This window comes from Rhinolophus sinicus, linkage group LG07, assembly GCF_036562045.2.
Source record: "Rhinolophus sinicus isolate RSC01 linkage group LG07, ASM3656204v1, whole genome shotgun sequence".
Lineage (NCBI taxonomy): Eukaryota > Metazoa > Chordata > Mammalia > Chiroptera > Rhinolophidae > Rhinolophus > Rhinolophus sinicus.
In genome coordinates this window covers 5,630,462-5,654,057 of record NC_133757.1, presented here as the reverse complement: position 1 = coordinate 5,654,057, position 23,596 = coordinate 5,630,462, and the positions used below count along the sequence as shown (strand labels likewise).

At 52.7% G+C, this 23,596-nt stretch overlaps 1 protein-coding gene across 6 annotated transcripts in view; it reads right to left on the bottom strand.

The window, feature by feature from the left end:
* CTBP2 (C-terminal binding protein 2) overlaps positions 1 to 22,944 on the bottom strand; it is a 155,177-nt gene extending 132,233 nt beyond the window's left edge. For 4 of the 6 annotated variants that reach the window (XM_074338824.1, XM_019742176.2, XM_019742174.2 and 1 more), the window contains exons 1-2: positions 22,719 to 22,944; positions 22,240 to 22,421 (exon numbers count right to left, since the gene is read on the bottom strand). The gene's annotated coding sequence lies outside the window, so the exon portion shown is untranslated. Of the gene's footprint in view, positions 1 to 21,823; positions 21,845 to 22,239; positions 22,422 to 22,718 lie in introns of those variants that run through there. The other 2 variants (XM_019742179.2, XM_019742180.2) reach the window with 2 other exon arrangements.
* Between the last annotated feature and the right edge of the window lie 652 nt (positions 22,945 to 23,596).

Genomic DNA, 23,596 nt, shown 5'->3' with positions numbered 1-23,596 from the left:
AACTGCAGCTAGCAGGGGGCAGGTCACCCAGCTTTCCCCGCCCAAACCTTTAGCACTGACGCCACTACCAGCAAACACGATGTTTATTTGTTATAAGGTATCATGTTCTGGTGGTTATTCTTTACCCAAAAGTCTAAATTTCATCACCAAAATCACAATTCTCCAAGACACGGAAAGCACCCACAGTTTCCGAGAAGGTGTTTAAACAGGAAAAGGGGCGGAGAAATCAAGGTACTAGGAAGAAGGGTCTGGGGCTCTGCCCTGGGCCTATGGAGACAGCATCCCTTCCGGGCACAGCAGCTGGGACCAAACCCAGAGCAGGGTCTTGGGAACCATCAGCCTGGTTTCCCAAGGGCCTGTGACCTTGGTGGGCTGGTATTCAAGGTCCAGCCCTGTCCCTGCCATCTCCTTGCCCCCACCTCCACCCCCACCCCCACCCCCAGCAGCTGGTTCTCCTCCAGGATGGTGAACAGCCCACATTATCAAGGGTCAAACTTTATCTTTTAAAAGCACAATGTGCTTGAGCCAAAAACAAAACACAAAGCCTTTCCAAGATGCTTTCCAAATTCCAGAAACACACTGGGCTGGAAAAATGGAGCCCTGTTTCCTCTTATTTTTAATCTTACACTGGGTAGGGTTATAATAAAAGAGAATACCCTATTTATTTGCTTACCTTACTTGGAAAGACAATAAATTGGAAAGGCTTCATAAATCTCACAGGGAATTCCTTTAAACAAGGACTGTCAGCAAAAATCCGTAAATAACCTTCTGCCAGTCTAGCAATCACCTCCACCACATTCTTTTTCCTTCCTGCTTTTGTACTAATCTTCTAGCAAACAAATCGAATCCAGCACCAAAACGCTTTTATTCTTATCGAGGTAAGGCTCAGAAGAAAACATCCGGGAGTCCACAGCGACTGGTGACTTTGGGGCCTCCGAGGGGAATCAGATGCTGAGAGGGCCCCAGGGAGCTGGACGAGGGACACCCTGCACCCCCAAAACCAGCCACACTGCTTTCACTCATGTACAAAACCAAGGCTGGTGACCAGCTTCACGAATAGAGCCTGGGCCTCAGCATTAACTCGAGGTGAAGCAGACCTTAGGAAACAAGGGCCGGACCAGGTTGGTAACAGGCTCCCACGCTGTCTCCCACCTGGGCTCGGCTGGGGTCACCGCCTCACCACCTCATAATCGCTGCGTGGATGGAGCTCCCAGATTCAGGCGGCTGGTGGTCAAGTTCATTCATCCCTGTGCTGCCCGAGTCAGAGGAAGAAAGCTCAGGGCATGGAGACGTCCAGACCAAGCCCAGGCCCGTCCAGCGGGCCCTGTTCCTACCACGCTAACACGACTTGCAAGACAACCGTTGGGCGGGCTGATTAAGACGACCTTTGGCAGTTCGGAAACAGCCGAAGATGGACAGTCTCACACTGAGGCTTCAAGGACTGAGCTAAAAATAAGTTGAAAGAAGAGGCAGGAGGAGGCTCGAGGATAATCAAACGTGCAAGACTTGGAAGAGCTGCTGTAATCAATTTACATATCAGGAAAGGATAATTGCCATCACCAAACGGAAAATTTCTCCAAGCCAAAAGGTTTTAAAAAAAAAAAAAATCAGACCAGCCAACCACGACTCAAATGTAAACAAAAATGTATGTTTTCAGAAAGGACCAGCCTCTTGCAGTGCCGGAGTCAGCTGACAGGGGCACATCAGCTGTCACTATAATGGACGTACAAAACGCACTTACGTGTATCCTGTCCCGTCCAGCACATTCCTGGTGCTCAATGAAAAGCATTATTATCATCATTATCATTGTTATTACTATTCCACCAAACTACCGTGTTTCTCACATTCTCGAAGGAAGGCAAAGGCCTCACTTAACTAGTCCGCCTTGAAGCAGTCATGTGACAACGTGCACACCAAGAATGTCTCCCTAGCCCAGGCCAGCAAGCTCTCACCCCACCACATAGCAGAGTGGCTGCCCGCTCACTTCCTTCCAAGTCCACCCACGGGATTTTAAGGAATTTTAGGATCCACTCAAAGGACCCTGCAGAGAAGCGGCTTCTCACCTAGAAGTGACCCTGTGGAGACAGGCGTGGAACCCATGAAGGGCGCTAGCAGCAGCCCGGGGCTGTGCTCAGAATGGGGCTCTGCTGCGACCACCACGGTGGCTCTTATTGTTGTGGACGGCACTACTGAATACGCTTACGGATGCTCTTCAGGACATAAAACACACTTGTCCCTTGTGTTGAAATAAAATCCAGCATTCAACATTTCCCATAATAAACTCCAGCCTTTGGACAATTCTTTTCCCCGGCGAGGACCACAGAGAGAACTGCTGTCTCAGGGCTGTGCAGCACCGAGCCCGGATTCTCACTGCGGCCAGGTCCTGCAGGCTGTCTGGGCTGGGAGGACACGGGTCTTCCCATGGCTGAGGCGGTATCCCCAAAGTAGGAAGTGCGGGAGAGCACACTGGTGGACACACACACACACGCACACTCTTGTTCAGGGTCCAGGACACTGGTTCAAACAGTGCACTGGCTCTTCAAGCCTTCGGGACAGGCTGGCTGCCAACCTTTCAGCTCCTCTTGCCTGGCTCCAATCTCCTTGTACCTAGAAGACCCCAGATCTCATAAGCTGTGTCCATATCACCACTGCACTGGCCAGATGGCAGTTCACAGACGACCACCCCGTAGAGGCCAGGGATGCTGAGACATGAGTTTCAGGCCGGGAACCAAGGTCACATTTACTCTGAGCTCACAGGCGTCAAAGCATTTCCTAACACAGCAAATGCACACACAAGATGCATCGTGAGCCACTGAGCGTGAGGAACGCTGTCACCGGCCCTCAGCACTGCAGCCATATGGGGGGGAGAGGTGTGTGTGACAAATAACCAGCACTGAAAAGACATTTTCAGCAACAACCAGAAGATGAATAAATGCAGCGATCTCCAACTAATTTTTTAAATTCCTATACTCATTTCATAAAATTCCTCCCACTGAACGGAAATAAGATAATGTTAAAAACCATGAAGCAAGCGAGTCGAATGCGGCTTCCTTCGCAGACTGCAGCACGGGACACTTGTGGAGCACATGGTCTGGGCTTAGAGCATCCGGCACCTTCTCATGAAATAGCTCCTCCCCTCAGAGAAGCTATGAGACTATCTGACACATGGAAGCTGGTAGGGGTAGGCGTGAGCCCAGGACTCTGGCTCCAGGGTGGGACCCAGGTGCCCCACTGCTGGCACCCACTGACCTTCCCATGGGAAAGTTCTCTAGTCCCTCCAGGCTTTCCACAAACCACCCTTGTTGCCCACAAGAAGGTGGCTGGCCTCTACCTGCAGGAAAACCTATGGGGACCCGAGGAATGAACCCACAGCCCTGTGCCCTCGGGGGTCACAGGAACACAGAACAGCACACAGGAATGAAGTGGTCACAGCACACAGTAGGTACACCACCTGGCTCTCTCCAAAGCCACTTCCCCAATGGAGAAAGGAGACAAGCAGCCTGTGGCCTGGCGGTCACTCGCAGTCTCTCTGGACCAGAGGAGACACCTGTCCCCGGGCACCTCCCAAGAGGGGCTGGCGGACATTGTGTGGAAGAGGTGGTGAGCAGCTGTTGTGTACATGTCCCCAGGAGGCCCAGGAGAATGACCTGAGATGCACGGAGGCCCAGAAAGTGCGGACTCAGAACTGCCCACTGCTGGGGGGAGACGGAATGGGGCCGACAATATCTCAACTACGGTGACTGGCCTTGGAGCCAACCTGCCCGGCCTGGGCCAACTTCCTTAATTCTCAGGCATCCCTGGGATGGCCCAGGTGCTGCCACTCAGGCAAGTCCCCCTGCTGTGACTGGAGCGTCCTCCTGAGCCATGTGAAATCCTGTGACACTACAGACGTCCCAAAAAATCCCGGCACCTGACGACCATCTGCCTACCTCGCCAAACGTCTAGGTGGGCCTTTCTCCTCCAAAAGGAGCGATCGGATGAGTGGTGGAGGGCAGCATAACCACACGGGGAAGGGCCTTTCCTTGGTGGCGACTATTCTGCTACGTGCTAGTCACACATGCTTTGTCAAAACCTGTAGGACTGCACAGCGAAAGGGTTAATTATACTGTATGTAAATTACATTTATACAAAAAAATAAAGGACCAAAACAAATAACAAATGACTTCCCTTTTACGCAGTAAATTGTACGATCCCACGGCAGCCAGAGGGGCCCTTCCAGTTCCAACTAATGGGGAGTGACACCTGCACACGCCTAGTCCACCCCACCAGCTCTTGCCAGGAAGTGCCTCTGTCCCAATTACCAACACCCACAAGTGTCAACGCCTGTTACATACAGGCTCGCTGTCCCCCTGAAATCCAGCTGCACTTCAAACAACTGTGTCAAAGATCCTCAGTGCCTGTAGCAGTCAGTGGCCAGGAAATGAACAATGAGGTTCTCCTCAAGCGCGGCTCCGTAACTGCTCTTACCTCGGGGTCCATCCATCACATTTAGCTTCATCACAGTTCCTTTAGCCTAACTCCAAACCCATGTCAGCAAGCGAGGACAGCATGGGCTCCCGAGGGCCCTTCCCCACCCACCGCCAGAAGGTCCCGGTGGGGCTGGCTCTACCCTGGCTGGCGGCTGCCATCGTCATCCTGGGCAAGTCTGGCACTCGGGCGCAGAAGCCAAGCCAGCAGCCCTTGTGAGCGCCGCCCCAGAGGCCACACCCACCCAAACAGGTCCTTGTCTGGTGACACTGAGAGCCCAAGCACGCCTCCATCCAGAGAATCCAGGTACCAGTGCTGAAGGGGGACAGAGGTTTGGGGTCCGAGTTCACCCAGGGTCACAGAGCTGTCCCTTTGCTGATCCCTTCTGTAAGAGCGGACTGCCACCACCCCCGCCCCCCGCAGACGACCTACACGGAGGCAGAGAGAAAAGCGACCCTGACAAAATAGCCTGGGCCCTATCCTGACACCTGGGCCAGAAGGACAGTGCAGGGTCGTGCCCGGGAGCTCCAGCTTCAGCAACAAAACACTGGGTCGAAATGGTGACTGCCCCACCATGTCCCCCAAGCACTCGAGCGACCCTGACTGTCTCCCTCACTGCCCCACAGCCAGTCCAGCCCCTGGACTCGTCAGCCTGAGCCCCAAACGCTCCTGACAGCTCCTCTCCCCTCATGTCACCTATCCAGGTCAAGTCCACGGCTGGTCAGTCTCCCAGGAACCACAGCGTGGCTGTAAAATGCCATGTCTGAGGGCAGAACATCTGAACGCGGCCATCCCACGACCATCTGGCCCCCGTTGTATCTGCAGACGCAGCCCGTCGCCCTGCCCCACACCTTTCTCTTTACTCCAACATCTGAGAATTGACTCCAGGCCAGTCAAGGGCACTAACTCATTTAACCCTCACAGAGGACCTCAGGTGGGAGCAGCAACACCCAGCACCTCACTGTGAGGACAGAGGTCAAGGAGCTGGGTCACCTGCCCAAGGCCTCCGGCTGGTCAGGACGGGGGCGGGGAGAAGCGCACGCCGGGAGGCGATGCTCACACATGCCACGCAGCACTGGTTCAATCACACGAGATCACCACCAACTCCTTTCAACTCTTCCAGCAGGACACCCTCCGCGACCCCTCAGCCCGGGGACCCACCCGGCACCCACCCAGCCCTTGCACATTCCCTGCTTCTTTGCTGAATTTCTGGGGAAATTTCCTGGATCTTGCCTGTAGTTCTGGTGTCCGGCTGTGTCCGGCACAGCAGCAGCAGCAGCTGCTCTGTTTGCTGGAGAAGCACATAGTCCCTCAACAGACGATTTTCAGAAGAAGCAAATTCATCTCAATATCACTGCATACATTCCCACAAATCAATCCAACCTGAGTTACCTTATCGTGTAAAAATTTAAAACCCTATGCATAAAATATTCTACGTCTATTTTATTTGATCTACTAAATTATAAAGCTTTACCAAATCTCTTAAAGGGAGTTTTTCCAGTAGTGTAGAGCTGCCTAATTGGGAAGTGTACAAACCATAATTACACTGCCTACCACTACAATACTGCTCATGGGAATGTCTCTGTTCATGCACCCTGCTTTACTCTGTGTTTAATCTCTATTAAGGTGTCTGTACGGAAACAGATAGGTATGCTAGTCTGCATAAACAACATAAATCATAAAGGCATTTCTTTGCTAACCCGAGTCCAAAAACAGCCCCCAAACCTCCTGCTTCTCAAATTAGAGCAAAGTTGGAGGACTAACACGTGACCCCCACACACCTAGCCCCGCGCCACTTTGCCAGGTGACAGGTAGGTAAAGTGATGGCTGTAATTTCTGTCACAGTAAACGGCTCTGCATGCAACTCAAAGAGTATCCCCAAACTTCCCCAGAAAGCAGTTACCCAAACCAGAAAGGGCAAATCCTTTCTGCCCAAGACTGTGGGTACCAACCCCGTATCAAGGAGCAGATGGAAGCCCCTTAATCGTCCCTCGTCTGAGGACACCATGCACGTCCTTTCAAGTTCACCCTCAACCAGCCCGAGGAACCTCTGCCAGGGGCTGCAGACTCGTAAGTGGATGGACTTCTCTGTCCACCCCCTGCCTTCAAATGTGTACACACTTCACCCCTGGAGTTGGGGTACCTGGATACACGGCGTGGTATTGGAGGAGAACCAGTTCCGATCCTGCTCCACCATCTATTAACTGGGCCGGGGGCGATCGAGACTGGTCCACTGACTCCACAAGCGAGAAGTAACCACACTGCCTCCCTGTCTCCTATCAGGGCTGCTACTAAAAACAAAACGAGCATATGTGGCACAGAGGGTTTCTACAAACAGAATAAAAAGTAAGCTGTCACCTACATGGAAACGTAAGCTCTGAGCCTTGCTGCAGCCTACTGATTAATAAAGTCACCAATCAAGAAATAAATAAAATCAAGTCACCAAACAAGATCAAAAGGATTTGCAACAACACGTGTTTCCTTTCCTTTCTGAGATGGAAGGTGTCGTCCCCAAAGCTGAGTATGGCATCCCGATGAAATAATGCCACGAGGCACCAGTGAGCTCCGGCGCGACCTCCTTCACCTGCATTACGGGGTGAACGTGCCTCCCGCTGATCCCAACTTCACGCTCACACGGGCCACTGGGAAAATGATAGCAACGCTATCACACCCACCTTGGACTTGTGTGCACAGATATTCAGAGTGTGCTTCATGGAGTGAATAAAATAGAATTTATAAAAACAGTTTCTCCCCCTGGCAGGACGCTGTGACACGCAGCCCGGCTCCCCTCAACGAACACTGCCGACTGGTCAAGAGAGAAAGTTAAATGCCAAGTGCATCTGAATATGGACCCTGCTCCAATTTTAATGAGCACACGTGAAATGGCCCTCGCTCACTGCGTCCCTAGGAATGCCTGCTGCTGTCAGAGGGGGTGGAGAATCCCTCTTAAACCAAACAAATGAGACTGGGTCGGGCAGAAATCCCTATTTCCACTTTCAAATCTATTCATTCAGATTTGGGAGATGGAGGGGGGTGGTATTCAAGTTATATAAAAATCTTTCAATCATTTGTTGTGCCAAATGTTCAAACACTAGACTCAAGTGCGTGGGTGTGTTGGGGGAGTGGTTTGTTTTGAAAAGAAAGACAGTCTGTGTGCTGTTGGCAGGTTCAGAGCTGGCTGCTTTAAGAAACCCTGGCGGCTTTAAGAAACTCCCAGAGGAGTTTGCTAAAAATACAGATGTTCTGGGCTCCACCCACAGCTTCTCCAACAGGACATTGGGTGGCGCCCTAGGAGACTGACTCCAGGCCAGGGGTGCCCTGGGGAACCCCCTGCTCAGAGGCCACCCCCTCAAACTACCTGGGCAGCTCCCCGGGGACTGCGTGAGTCATTCGTGCGAAAACCACCAAGCCCACAGCCAGTCTCTTACCACTAAATGTACTAAAACTCATGTGGCCGACTCCGGGGGCAGGGTGGGCTCCCGACACAACATGGCACAGAAAACCCCTCCACGTCCCTGGGAAGACCCTGATCCCAATTTTCTGTCCTAAAGGATTGAAGTGAAACACATTGCGCAGAGCTTGAACAAGGCAGAGGCGGGAAGGGAACTTACTCTCATTTCCACCACCGTCAGTAATACTGGTACTAACGGTAACAAACAGCTAACATTCGGGCACTCCCACGTGCATTCACATCTTACTTACTGTGTACTCTCCCTAGGACTTGCACACATGAAGCTATGACATCCTGACCCCTGGCCCCCAAGATGCCCTTGCATTCCAGCACCAGAGGCCTGCCAAGGGCATGTTCAAGGAGCATATCTAGCTTTCCAAGTGAAATCTTTTTTAAAGGCATGAACTGAGCCCAAAGAAACTGCTGGTCCATGAAATGACCAACCTGCCCCAAAGGTGACAAACGGTCTCGTCCAGTCCCTGGAAGGACGTCTTCCCAAACACATCCTCAGAGCCCCCACCTCGCCGTTTCACACTCACAAGAGCCGTCTACTGGCATCTGGAGCCCAACACGAAGTTGGAGCAGCGACACTGCCCAGCAGCCCATATGCTGACCCTTGTGGGCACCCAGTCACTCCCTGCAACCGAATGAACGCCCTGGAGGAAGTGATTAAGCAGCATCCATCTCCAGGGCTGGGTCAACAACACCCACAGCCAGTCAGCCACCCAGCGGGACCAGGGCCAGTCACCAGCCCTGCTGCTGCCCAAGTGCCCACCACTTGCCAGGAAGACAAAGCCAACAAGCCAGGCCACTGCCCGCAGTTCTCCAGAGGCACTGACCCTCCTACTGCCCACTTGGACACGAGAGGGGAAGGGCCAGATACAGGGCCTCTTCCTATACAAACCCCCCTCACTGTGCTCTATCTGGTCTGCAAGAGGGTGCTGAGCAGTCAGTGGAGGCCAATTGAAAACTGAGCCGCCCTCCCCACCTGTAAGGGCCGCAGGGCCCCCCACCCTGGCTGAGCTCAGGCAAAGGCAGGGGGCACCCGGCGACTCACTTTTTCTTCCTTCTCTGAGAAGGGAAAGTAGGTCTTAAATAGAAAGTAAATATTTTACTAGGCATTTCTCAGCAATCTAGCCCAGAGTAACATTCCACAGCCTAAAAACAGCCTCCTGAACGGTTTCCGTTCATCATTTTGGCCCCAGGAATCCAGAAGAGGGGCTGCTCCCTCACTAAGCCAGACCCACCCCTTCCCTGCCCCCAGCACTGTGGATTCTGCTAATTTGTCATTGCACTAGGGTTCCCATCTCCCACCCAAAGCCTTCTCACTATGCCCCAACCCTTCGCCTGGCTCCATAAAACTCACTCACTGTTATGTGCAAAGGATGAAACCGCCCCTCATGAGTCCATTCCCTGCCTTCTCCCACAGCCTGTATCCAGAACCTCCGCTACACCCAGGCTGGGTAAGGGGACACACAGCACCTCTGACAAGAGTAGCTGAATTATTCGTTGATTTCCTTTGTATTTAAACAATTTTAACCAAGACCTACGCTGTGTCAGGCCTATTCTAAGCGCTTTATAGATATTACCTCGTTGAACCATACAGCAGCACACTCTATTCCTACCCTCATCTTAGATTCAGAAACGGAAGCCCTTTCCAAACGCTCAGTAAATCCTAAATGCAGCCAGGCGTTTCTTTCCACCCCTCCTTTGTCACACTTTCTAGAATAGTCTGTCCCATCTGATGCCACTTCCTGCTGGTGACAATGTATTTTGTCGCCTGTAGTAAACAATAATGAACGTCAACTACAATTTAATATATATGTGTGTGTGTATATATATAGTCACAGGATGTGGATACAGCGTAAGGAATAGTCAGTGGAATTGTAACAGCTGCATACGATGTCAGAAGGGTAGTAGATTAGGGGAGGGGGGTTATCAGTTTGTGAGGGGATATAAATGTCTAACTATTACATTGTTTTGCACACCTGAAACTAATAAAAAAATTAAAAAGTAAGTTTTATACAAAAAAAAAACCACCCACAACAACCCACACACTTTGAGGGCAGGGCCATCTCTCCCTGGACCCGGCCTCAGCTGCTAGGAGGACAGACATCTCAGTGGAACCTCTCCCTCACCATCTAAGTGATCACACAGCAAACACTGAGGACAGCCCAGGGTTCTGCAAGGGCTGCAGGGGCGACCCCAGCAAAGCTTCTGGCTCTGAGCCTGCAGCCTGCACGGCAAGTAATCACCAGGCTGCAAAACCCCCAGCTACAGAAGTGCCCACAAAGTGGTCCCTGCACTGACCACGCCCCCTCCCCACAAATGACAGAGAACCCAGATGGGGCTCCCCTAGTCACTTTCCTTAAGACCCCACTTGCCCAATGCTGCTCTAGAAGATGACAGGAATCGGGGGGGGGGGGGGATCCCTTTTAATCTCTCTTGTGGAGAAACATTTCAAAGAACCAGTGTTATACTTGCACTGTATGTCGTAAGTGGTTTTGCTGAGCTCCGAGGGGCTTCTAAGCTCTCAGGACTGGCAGAGACAGTAAAAGTACAACCCAAACTGTTAGTCACAACCCCACTCCCTTCACACGCCGGGACCCGAGGGACTCAAATAAGGCAAGCTCGCAATTACCGCAAAGAAAACTCAAGTCATTTTGAGCAGCTTCCTTTGTCCACTATTCTTGGAGCACATCTTGGCCAGATTAGGGAGGGAAAAAATTACCCTCCGTTCAAAGTCCTCTTTAAACACACAGGAAGACATCATTACAGACAGAATTCCAACTTTAATTCTGAAATCTCCTGGCTTTTGTCAGCTGAAGCCACATTCTTAATCCCAGGCTTAGTTGAGAAACGAGAAGAAAGGATGTGTGTGTGTGAAAAAACCCTCAGCCCTGAGTGAAAAGCCCCAGCACCGCGGAGGAGCAGCGAGAATGACAGAACTCTGCACAAAGGCCAGGGCAAGAAAAATGGGGCCTTGGGAAACGAGGGTGCTCACTGTGGCATCAGCATGGGCATGCAGGGCAGGGCACCTGTCAGACACCACCATGTACCACTGGAGGGGCTAAGGTACCAAGCTCAGGGGCTCTCTGCAGAGGCGGGGAATCCCTGAACCCAGAACAGGACCACCAGACCCACCTCCCGCACCACAGACCCAGACGGGTCCTGAGACCACCCACAAATCCTGCATGCGGTGGCCAGCCAGCAAAGGCTGACAAAAGCTACAAGGAACCTCAGGGCATTCCTTGCTTGGATGCCTTCAGACCCAGCCACATCCACTTTCCAGATGGCCCAGCCGGGCCGGGCCGAGGACGCAGCTCCTCCTTTCTCCTGTCCTACGGAAACACAACTGAGAGGCCCGAGGAGAGAGGGGAGCCGGCCTCGCTGGGGCCCACCATGCACCACCCTTCTCCCTGTAGAGTGAAGGGGAATGGAGACCTCTTTGCAAACTGCAGGGGGTACTTAAAATAGACAGAATAGCATCATCACCTAAGCTGGAGCTGAGCAAGCCCACCGGGGCTCACACACAACTGATTGGTCAACAGATACCCCAGAGCTCCCCTCAGCCCTCCACGAAGACCAGGCAGAAGCCAAAGGCCACAGCATCACCACCCCCAGTCCCCCAGGGGCCTCAGGATATCACCAAACGCTTCAGGGATTTTTCAAGCACCCATGTTTGCAAGCACACACGTGTTGGTGAAAGGAAGAGAGAAGCACTGCAGGACAGGAAGGTAATCTCATAATTAAAGGAAAGCCTGTTTTTCAGGAAAATCTCCACCTTGTGGGGACCTTACCTTAAAAGAAGCCAAGGTCAACAGGAGAACTCCTGCATCACCTGCTCTGGGTGCCTTTCAGGTGAGTTAATCACCCAAGCAGGGCCCTACTCCAGATTTCAGGACACACCCAACTTCGTGCCATTCCCTTTCAATTCTGATAGCCTCTTTGAAAAGAAGGCTTGTTGCTTTTGTTCGGGAGTATTCATTCAAATTCCTTTCTAAGGCCAAGGCAAACGCAGGGCAGAAACCCAAAGGAGGTTTACCCCGCAGAATCAAGTTTCTGGCTGGTTTTTCCAAGAGTGGTGCAAACAGACTCTTCCAATTAGGTGAAATCCTCACCATCTTCCCTGTTTCTTTCCCCAAGCCTCCCTTGTGCTGAACACAGTAACCAATTCCTAATGTAAGATGTGCATAAGGAATCCAGGTGGGAGGGAGGGAGGAGGGAGCATCCAATCCACCTGTGGCCCCTCCCCCAAGTGAGGGGCTCACACAAGGAGTGGCCGTTTGGACAAGACTCCCACGAAAAGCACTAACCCAAACTTGGAAATCCCAGCCATACCCACTGATAACACGACACCTGGGAACTAAATCCAGTTTTACTGCAAAAGACCCTAAGCACTGTTTCTGAAAGCTATCCACGGAATCCCAGGGAGTATGTGTGGGTGTGTGTTCTTGGGGGTGGGGGTTGCATCAGAGACACCCAGATGGAGGGCAAGGGAGGAAATGAGACCAGGACAGAAGGGGTCTTAAATTGCCTCGTGTGGCAAAGTCATCCCCAAACGTACCCAAGTGCCAGTCAAAAGCCAAAGCACCTCTCAATCAATTACAGAGAGCCAGATGGAGTTACAACTAGTGAAACTTCAGGCCCCCTTACTTACTTAACCTCCCTGACCCTGTTTCTTCATGGGTAAAACAGGGACTCATTTCTACCCCCGAGAGGTGAGGATAAATGGAAGCAATAGCAGTGTGCCTGGCCCTGGAGGTCCTACAGGGTGTCCAGTCTGCCTGCAAAGTCTGTGATGCGCAGGGGCAGAATTCTCCCCCTGCATTCACCATGAGCGCGTGGCGGGGGAGGGAGGGAGGTGTCTACTGAGCCAGCAGCCCCTCAGGCTTCTAATCAGGAGCCATGCTGTTCATTAACCCAAAAAGCGTAGTGAATTTAAAACAGGCCCAGTCCAGGAAACTATATAGAAATACCCCATTGGCATTAGATTGTGAGATCTTAACAAAGGATCACTAATCAAAGAAGGAAATGAAAACAAGCCAGACTTCTCATACCCCATGTAATCTGGAAAGCGACTCTGGGCCTGAGAAAGATAATTGTTTCTGAGAGGCCCATCTGAATGAATCCAGGGAGAACACGCCAGACTCTGGGACCACCTGGAACTCTTGTCTCCCCTCTGTTCTCAGGGTGGCAAGGAGGGAGGCTCTCAGGGCGGGCGTTCCTCTTCCACCAGGAAATTCTGCTGGCACCTCACTGCCAACAGCTCAGTTCCAATCCCAGCTCTGCCACTTTGGGGGGGTGGGGCTGTCATGGGCAAGTCACCCAAGTGCCTCCTGCACCCGACGTCACCCCCCCTTGTGGTGAAAATCCAATGCCACACACACACACACACACACACACGGACAGAGCAACAGATACTTAGTAAATAAATGCTCAGTAAATGGTGGTTACATTGTTACCTAACAAAAATAAGAAAACTACTTAAATGACCTGGGGGATGTCCTGAGCATCCAATTAACTTTGCAAGGATACAAAGAGCCAAACCCACAGGAATTCCTCTGCCAAGGAGAAGAAGGCGCCACGAGGACACGCCCCAGATCTTGCTGGCTCGACCACTCACTGGCCGGCAACCTCTAGTCACATGGTTCTCAGGCTCCAAGTGGGAGGAGCAGAGAAAGCAGTCAAGTCCCTTGTCCTGGATGAAGATTGGGAGGAAGGCCTGAGTAGCCCTCAGGGTCCCACAGCAACTGCTACCGCTTTTGTAATGCAGTTCAAACATCCAGATTCGAAGGCTGCCGCAGAAACCGCGGCCTCAACTCCCCAAGGGGATGCTACGCAGGCCAGTTGCTGAGATGCGGCCCTTGCATCACCATCATGCAGTCAATCAGTGAACCTCCCTGTTCACTGGGAAAGAGAGGGGAGGGAGAGGATATGACAGAGATGTGACCCCAGTTTTGGGATCCCCGGAGCTCATGATCACTGGGGGTGGCTCTGGCACGGTCCAGCCAGGTACCTGGTTTTGCTCTGAGCCTTGGCCGGGGGTTAGGGGTCCATCTTGGGGGCTGCATTGTCTTGTGGCTCCTTCCCCTATCCAGGCTCCCAGGGCCAAGAGGGGTGCAGGCAACCCAGAGGGTGTGGAGGGTGTACCGCGGAGTCCTCCTGGACCCCCTCTGCCCACACAATGGCCAGAGGGAGGGAGGAGGAAATGGACACTGAGAGGCAGGAGCCATTTCTAACACCCTCCATGACTTCCCAGCGGCAGGAAGCAGCTAGAAATTTACAAGTGAAAAGGCAAGGAACTTCCGGGGGAGTCAGGTACAGGTGTGTGTGTGGGGGGTAGGTACAAGAGCCTGCGGAGGGGGAGACGGGCTGTCAGGTCAGCGAGTCCCAGGGGTGGGGGATGGGGGGGGTGGAGGGTGGCCTCACCTGCAGGCCTAGGAGGTCCTAGAACCCCAGAACCCCAGCTGTCCTTCCCGCAAGACCGAGCACGCAGGCTGTCCAGGAGCCCTCCGGGAAGGCAGCCAGACCCCGCCCCTCCAGGTAGAGCGTGGCCAGGTGCGCGGGCTGGCCTTCACCCAGGCCCAGCTTTGCCCTCCCAGCATGAGAAGGTCGTGCAGGAGACCGGAAGTAGCCCTGGATTCAACCTGGACTAAATAGAGCAGTTCCGTGCCCAGGGCTCCCAAACCCACGGGGCCCCCAAACCCACGTGCTACTCTTACAGCGGAGAACTGCCTCTTTATGACTTGGGGGCAGCAAGTCAATATTTCTCCCTGGCATAAAATAGGAATTGCTCTATTTACCTAGCCCGCAGGAGCATCGTGAAGATTAATGACTGTGAAATGTTTTTAAGATCAAAAACAGTCTGAGATTTTACTTTAGGCACTTATATGTGCATATTGATATCTGTACAGAAAAATATACTCTTTATTGACTGCCCCCCTGGAGTGACTTCTAGCCCACAGCCAGGAAGCGCTGAGAAAAAGGTCCATGTCTGTGTACCCTGGGATACGAAGGAACATGGGCAGAAAACGTCATTCCCCCTTGGCTTCCACACTGGGCCTCCTGTTCCATCCAGCTCTGAAGGGCAGATGGTGCATCCACCAGCAGCACAGACTTCTGGATAAAGGACCAGAAAATTTTAAAAAATATTTGTCACACCCGCACTGAGAAGAAATCACAGCATTACCCCCCCACCACCAAGTTCAGTAGGCAAGTGCCCCCAAGTGCAGGGCACCCTGGGGGTCTCTGGATTTGGAAAACTTTACCCCACCCCCAGACCCAGAGGTCAGCCAAGCTCAGCCAGTGCTGTGAGCCAACGCTGCACATCTGGCCTGGCAGCTCCAATGCAAGACCTCCCTGGTGTCACCAGCATGCTGTCCCTCCCAGCAAAGCCATGTGACCAGGCAAGGCCACTCCACTCGAAGCTGAATGTTCTCAGTCCCCTCAACCATTCCTGGACAGGGTTGTAAGAGCTCTGGAGGGCCCTCCCCGCCCGCTGGCTGCTGGCTCTGGCTGCAGTCCAGGTGGGCAGGCCCAGGAGCGGCAACATCCTGTGGGTTCTCCCCGACCTAAAGGGGCACGGGGGCCCTGCAGCCACCCCTTCCCTAGGCCCACCTGGGCCTCAATAAGCAGAGGATAAACTGTTACTTTGTTTGACCGCTACAGACATCAGCAAAAGAATAAAGTCCCAGCTAGAGTCCATTCAACAGGAAAGGTGCACAAACCCCTTCCGGTCCTCTCACCCCCTACAGCAAAAGAACTTCACCTGAAGTTCCTCCACACCCTCCCTTTGCCCTCTCCGGCACACCTGGGGCAGGTACAATACGAACACTTCCAGGTTTGATTCAGGCCATTTACATCTAGCAATTAACTCTCAGCTAGTCTCGACATTAGGCACGCTTTTTAAATTGCCATATTGGGGGGCAGGGGGGAATCCCATCAGGCCGGAAGAGTTCACTTGTATGACCTTGGTCCACGGTTTCTGCCAAAGAAACTTCCTGGGATTCCGTGATTCCATGTTTCATCCTGGGGAGGGAAAGGTTACCAAAAGCCAGATTTCAGGCAGGGCTGGAGGGCGGCAGAGTTTACAAACCCGTGGCTAGCTGCAGAAAGACCCACACAGCATCTCTGTCACACATCCTTTAAAAAAGCCCTTCCAAGTTTCTGCCACAACCAAGACCGGGACGCGACACACAAATATTGCCATTATTTCTGATCAATCTTCTTTTAAGTATCTTTCAAGTCACAATTGAGGATCTAAGGCAAAAGGCACAGTGCTGATCAGAGGATCACTGCTGAAGGGAGTGAAAGCAACATAAAGGTGTATTTTTTTGCATTTGACTAGTGGGAAAGATTTTTCAGAACCACTGGATGAAAAGCACTCTCCCTGCCCCACCCCCATTCCAAACTGTTTTGGACTCCTAGAAAACAACAGCCAAAGGTGAACCTGCCTGCCAGGTTCAGACAACAAGAGCTATCTGGGACCAACATGCTCTAAACAGCATCCCGCCTCGGAGAAAAATGAAGGCTTCTGTTATTATCTAGAAAAGAAGTCACAATTCACTATAAAACAAATAGGATTGCTTGCACTACGAGTAAGAACCCAACCTGTTCTATCAAAATTTTTGCGACTATGAAACCAACTCTAGGCAACCATCTGTTGAATTTAGTGACAGAAACAGTTAAACCAGGTCATTTCTAAAACATTCACTCAGGGGGGTCTGGGCTAGACACAGATGGAAAGGTCAGCTGGCCCCCAAAATTCAACCAAGTGGACCTGGCTGAAATCAGAACTGGCATCAGCCCCCCAAGTGTTCAATGTCTACACTGATGCCACTTAGGGCAGGGGTTAGAGAGAGAGAGAGCAGGACCGGTCACTTGTACTAGAGTTGGTTCCACTCTGGAAGCTCAGGTCCCACATGACAACAGGACGGCACTGTGAATGGAGGAGGAAGCAGCAATACAGGTGAGTGTTTTCAGAAATGGCAGCAGCTGTAACAAAACCCGAAAATCCTCATTTTAGCTGCACTTTCCCTAATGCTACAAAACAGACTAAAAACGACTTTAACAGGAGGAGCAATAAAAATAAACACAACTGCTTCCTGCGACTTAAGATGCCTCCAAGTTCTGGGAAGTGTTGAATATGACTTCGTAAAATTGCATTTCAAGTGGAAAAGCTTGTGTTTTTTTTACACTTTCTTTGAAGGACCCTACTATCTGCTTTGAGAATCTTTCCTCAAAAAAAAAAAAAAAAAAAAAAGCAGATTACTGGGAAGAAAACACACACCCAGTTTCCTAGCAGTCCAGAAAAGACCACCTTCTAAGAAAAGCTCTGGAAAGGGAGCAAGCCCACGGGCCCCCACTTCCATGACAGGCAAAGACAGCTGACTGTGACTCTGGTTCCCATCCAGTCTGCAGCTCCCGAAGTTTCTGTGTTCTTCAGCAGTTAGAAGAATGAAGGCGAAACTGCCCCTTGGCTCCCATTGTCAACATCCCCCACAAACAATGGCCTAGCTCTCTCCCCATTGTACATTCTGTATTCATTTGTGAATCCTTTTTTTTTTGTACAATGTGCAAAGCCCTTCTTTTCACTGGTGAAGTCCTGAATACCCAAGTGCAGCCATCATTTAGGCTTTAAACATTCATAATGATAGCTAAAAGCAAACTACAGATTACGCCCCTACATTAATTTGTGAATATCATTAAGTCACATTGATGGCTTTTGGATACTATCCATTAAATTAGGATCAAAAGAAACATGGAACACCTTAAAAATGGTTCTGAAGTTTTTAGCAATTATTAAATATAATTTTCCAAACCCAGAGATAGGGTTTTTTTTTAAAAGAAACCCTTTCATAAGTCTTTGATACATATTCCATCAAACACGGACTTGAATAAAAATTAACTTCAAAAGAGTAGGTTGGGAGAGCAGCCTTGCATTTTTCCTTCTTTCCCAGAGTTGTAACTGTAGTGGTGTAAATTAGGTCATGCTTACCAGCTGTAAGGCAGAAAACTGATACCTGCCCAGGCACTACAGTCTCTGAGAGCATATCTATTCCAGCATTTTCATGTGCCTACTAAAAGTTTTCAGTAAAGGAAGTCCACACAAGCATTCCTTAGCGAGCGATTCACAGGAAGATTTGGGGGAAATTAGGCACCCTGATATTTCATTATGTGGGCTCACTTCTGTTAGGTACAAGTACTTCTTTGGAAAGGGTCAGGCAACCTGCACTCCCATTCTTTAATGACTACAAAAATGTGTTCCACCCTCTGTAATGGAACTATCAGCCAGACCGTGGAAATAATTACCTGAGCTGTGCCCTAACAGATAAATTTTCTTTCCCAATCATGTACTGTATGAATAGATATTTGTGGCCTGTATCAGGGACATGGGACACTTGGGCTGCTGCTCTTCACTGATAGAAACATTATTAAGAGGGACCCAGGCTGCACCCACATACATTATGATGACAGCCCTTCTATATTGAAACGACAGTGGTTAAAAAAATATATATATATGACAACTGGGGTGGCCATTCTACCGTTGCTGTAAACTCTTTAAATTTTTTCCGTTTAGGGAAAGCGTTAAGTGCAAAGGGTATAACTCGGCCTTCAAAGATGATTCCCGATGTAAGGACTGCTGGCCAATGGCAGGCACTCCGGGGCTCCATCTTGGTGGGGTCATTCCTGGTGAGATGTCTGCCCTTTTTTTGTTTTCAGCCTGCGAATCAAGGATTTCAAATGGTGTGAGCCATCCTTGAGCTCCCTTTGCTTTAGGATTTTGGTAGTTCCCAGCAAAATAGCCTCTCCGAATCCAGCAAGATGCTTCCTCAGTTCCTACTTTCCGTCCTCATTACCTTGTGCTTAGGTACTCAGACACTGAAAAGGTGGCACGTTGATTTTGTAGTTTTGTTTGTTGTTGTGGCTGTTTGTTTCATCTCCTTTAAAATGTTTTTCAGACTTATGAATAGGATTTCTATTCCGAGTTTTAAAAGTCAAGAGTAAAGTCATCGATTATTCCCTGAAAGGGTAACTGACAGGCTAGTTAATAATTAGTCAGATAGCAAGTTTTCCTGTTTCATCCTGTGTACATGACCAAGATTAACAATGCCAGGGAAAGCAAACTCAACTCCTCCAAGACCGGGACAGGTGTGCCCTGAGTCTGAAAAGGCCAAAATATCTCACAAAGTATGTCACTGGTGTATTTTTACAATGCTAGTAGTGTTTGTTTTTAAGTAGCCAAACTTTTTTACTTTAACTTGAGAGAGACATACTTTGCAAATATTTCTTCACTGAGTTAATGACTAAGTCCTAAGACATAAGTTGTAACTCGCACCTAGCAAAAAAATATATTTTAGAGACAAAGAAATTAAAAAAAAAAAAAAAATCAGTTAAGCAAAGGTAATTCACCCTGCCCCTCCTCCAGGAGAACACCCATTCAAGGGCCAGTTTCAAAGATCCCAAGTGAAGTCGTAAACACAGGGCCCTGGGCACAATCTGTAGGGCAACCCCACCCACACTCGGCCTCATTAAGGTACAATTAGAAAGGAGGGTGACCACATACCCCTTAGCCCGCATCTTCCCCAACAGGGAAGATTTAAACCAAAAAGCACCGTATGAGGTTCAAAACAAGCTCCAAACTCAAGACTTTAAAATTCCCTCTAAGAACTCCTTTTTACAGGGACAAACTGGGGTCCCCTCCCCCCAGGGCATAGAAAACCAATCACAGCCATAAATCCCCTTTGCCTTCAAGCCTCACTCCTTCGTACTGGGGACAGAGTGGGGAGAGGGGGTGACCTGACATCAACACTTACACTAAACCCTCAGTGCTCTACAGAAATATGCTGGCTTTTTTCCTTTGTTTGGTCCTGTTATACTCCATCAAGTGTGAACGATTAAACTGGTTTCATTAAAAGCAAGTGCATTCGCGGCTAACGTCCAACTTCAATGGCAACTGCAAGCATATTTTGCAAGAAGGAAGGGCCTACTTTTTTGCTTGAAACCTACCATCTCATTAACTTTTCTTTGGGGGGCAATAAAAAGGGCACTGGGGGGTTTTACAGGAGAGTGTCAGAGCAGTTCAGAGATCTGATTTCAGACAAAAGGACATTTAGTGTTTCCACTCTCGGATACAGTCCCTGTTACTTAAAGTAAAAAAATCCTATTTCAATATTAAAGCTGCTCTGACTTAAAGTGTTTAATTAGCATTTTGAATATCACTCTATAATTGCTGTAAGAAGTACTCTTTGAAATCAAATGATTATAAAAACAAGATCCTTTAAAGTCCCATTACTTCAAAATGTAAAAGATTTTAAAAATTCAAAACGGTGGAATTCTCCTAAGTACACGAAAACTAGTTCTACTTTGAAAAACCCTACAGGCAGAATTGCAGCCTTGGGTACTGAACACGGGGTAATTCTTAAACTGCCTTTGAACCCAAGTACCTAGCAGGGAAGATATTCTTTGAAAGACTTGTAGGAGAGTTTGATATATTTCGCCAAAGTAAGAAGACAGAATCACTTTGTAATCCAACAGAAATACACGTCCCCTCCAAATTATCCATGTCAGATAAAAATATACCAGTCTCCAGAATGTCCAACAGAATTGCAAATAAGGCACTTAGCATTCGAAATTCCCAATGCATATTTATAGAATTCTCTTGTCTACCCTTCCAGCCACTCACATCTGACTCTCTAAGAACTTAACCCGATCGCCAATCTTTAAAGAAAAAAAAAGGGGGGATCCAGAAAGATCTGTTTACCACGGAAAGGGCAAGTGAGCCAGGCATGACGACGTAGGCCCCTGGCAGCAGCCTCCCCCGCACGGACGCAGCGCAAGCGGGATTTCTACGAAAAATTCCTCCTTTTCCCTGTTAATTACTAAATACGGGGACCCCTGGAGCCAACTGCTGCCTGGGCTGCCTCCGGAGAAAGTACTCGGGGACAGCGCGGGATCACCACACATCTGCACACGCACGTTCGGTGCTGCCCGTGACCATCCGTGGCGGCGAAAAGCGAGGCACGGGAGTGTGTGTGTACGCGTGTGTGTGTCGCCGCGGCCGGCGGTGACCGCGCCGAGCTCCCAGGCCCGCGGCCTCCCGCACCAAGGCGCTGCGTGGGCAGCGGGCGACCAGCCACGCCGCGGGGCCTCCCGCTGGATAAGGCCCTGGCGCGCCCCGGCTCTCGCGCGCCTCAGCCCAACTTGCCCCGGGGCGCTGGGAAGAGCACGAGGGAGAGAAAGAAAGGCGCTTCCCCTCGGCCGCGGAGCACGAGGAGGAAGAGGCGACCGCAGCGGCCGGGCTATAGCTGCGCCGCGCCGGGTCCCCGCTGCCCTGGGCGCGCCCTCGCCAGCCCCTCCTGCTAAACTTTTTCTTTTTGGTTCGCCCCACCCGAAAAGTGCGGCCCCGGCGGGGGAGGCGGGCGGGCCAGGTTCCCGACTAGGCTGGCGAGGAGGAAGTGGTGCCCGCGGGAGCGCGGCCGGGCAGAGGAAATGCCCGGCCCGCCCGGCCCCCGCCCCGGGCCCCCGCCCCGCTGTGACTTCGGCGAGCCGAGCCCGGCGCGGCAGTGGCGGCGGCGGCAGATGTGGCCCGGCTGCCCGGAGGAGCCAACAATGCGGGGCCGGCAAAACAAAAGGGCTCCACTTCGCCTCCTTTTCCGTCTTTCGCTTGCGCTCCCTGGGCGCCGCGCGGGATCCCCGACCAGCAGGGGCCGCTCCCCTGGGGGCCCCAGGCCGCGCGCTCCCCGATTCCCCCGCGGACCCCCGCTCTCCCCCGCCCCCGCCCCGCAGGCGCAAGGCCCCGAGCGCTCGGACTCCTGGTCTCGGGGGAATCCGGCCGTATTGTCCCCGCGGCGTGCCTCGCTCTCGACCTGGGTCGCGGACGGCCCCCGCGCGGGCACCCACCGGCCTCGGGGGGCAGGAGCCGGGGGCGCCTAGGAAACCGTCGCCGAGACGCCGCCGCCGCCACTGCCCTCCGGACGCCGCCGCACTCGGGGTTTCTTTTTTTTTTTTTTTTTTTTTTTGCCAATCCTGATGGGAAGGAAGGTGACCGCCTACTTCGCATTCATCAACTCTCATCACAACAACAAAAATCCTGGCAGAAACGGCGGTCAGCCGGCGCTATCCGCGGCGGGGAGCGGCAGGCAGGGATCCCCAGGCCGGCGCCCACCCCCGGGCGCCGAGCGGGGACACCGGGCCCGGGGCGCAGACCAAATATGTCCTCGGATGCCGGCTCCGTGTCCTTCGCCTTCCTCCCCCTCCCCGAGTGGCGCAGTGAGGCGGGCGCGGCGGCCCCAGCCCTCCCCCGGGGCCCCTCTTACCTCGTCCCAGGCCGCCGGCGTCCACGGCGAAGGGCGCCCACCCGGGAGGCGGCGGCAGCTCCCGCCCCTCCCACCCCACCCGGCAGCGGCGGCAGTGCGGCCCCCTCAGCGCGGCATGGCTCCCGGCTCAGTCCCTTGCTCCGCGGGCCGCTGCCGGCTCCTCTGGGCCGCTCCCGGGGCACCTTAAAATGACACACGCACACAGGGACACACACACAAAAACTTAATCTCTCCAGCTCCCCGCCCCTCCCCCTCCCTCGCAGTCCTCCCCTCCCCTCCTCCCCTCCCCACCCCTCCCCTTCCCTTCCTCCTCCTCCCCTCGCCGCCGAGCCTCTTCCTACTTCCCCACCCACCCCACCCCCTTCCTCCGCCCACCCGGCTCCCAATCCTCCCCACCCAGGTCCCGGCCCCTCGTCCGCCCGCCCAGAAGGGGCTGCGCTGGGGGTCCCCAGTCCGCGCACGCCCCGCGCCACGCTCACCCCCAAGAGGATGCTAATTCCAACTTGGATCGGGGGAGGGAGCGTCCTGGATGCCGAGCGCCTCCCGGCTATTTGCTCTTCTTTATTTGTTTTCTCCAGAGAAGGAGGAGGAAAACGGAGAGAAAAGGAAAGGGAAAGACGCCGCGCCGGCCGCGTCCCCCGCCGCCCGCCGGCTGCGCAGGAGCTAGGCGGGAGGCGAGGTGAGGGTCGCCGCCCGCTCACTCCGCGTTTTTTTTTTTTTTTTTTTGGCAAAGGCGGGGTCTCTTTGCAAACCAATGACACAACCCCACATGGGCCGGCCTCGCCCCCTTACAGCTACTCCTCACTACAAATCGGCTCTCTCCGGGGATTAGTAGCTCCGAGAAAGTGCACACAGGCGTGGCGGGCGGGCGAGGGGGAGCGGCGCAGCGGGCACTCCCCGGCCGGGCCCCGCCCGGGAGGCCCTCGAGAAGCGCGGGGGCCTGGGCGGCAGGGGCGGGGGTCCTGCCGCAGCGGGGCGGACTCCGGCCCTCCCTCGCCCTCCTTCCTCCTCCGCCCATTCCACGTGGGGCACCGTGCGGCCGGCCACGTGGGGGGACGCGAGCCCGGGCGGGCCTGGGCTCAGCGCCCTGGGGTGGCTCTGGCCTCTTCGGGCCCCCTCCAGGCCCGCGGCGCGGGCCTGCCCCCTACCCCGCCCGGCGACTCCAACTTCCTTCTGGGCCCCCGCGCCGGCCGTTTCTGCCTTCCAGGCCGGCGGGGTCAGGCGCGGGCCGGCCACAGGGGGCACTTGCGGTCCCCAAATTCGGATCTGGGAGACCATGCCCGCGCTTTGGCCGAGAGGCGGCGATGGCTGTGGGTGCGCGGGGAAGGGGCCCAGTGTGCTGGAACTTGCAGCGGTT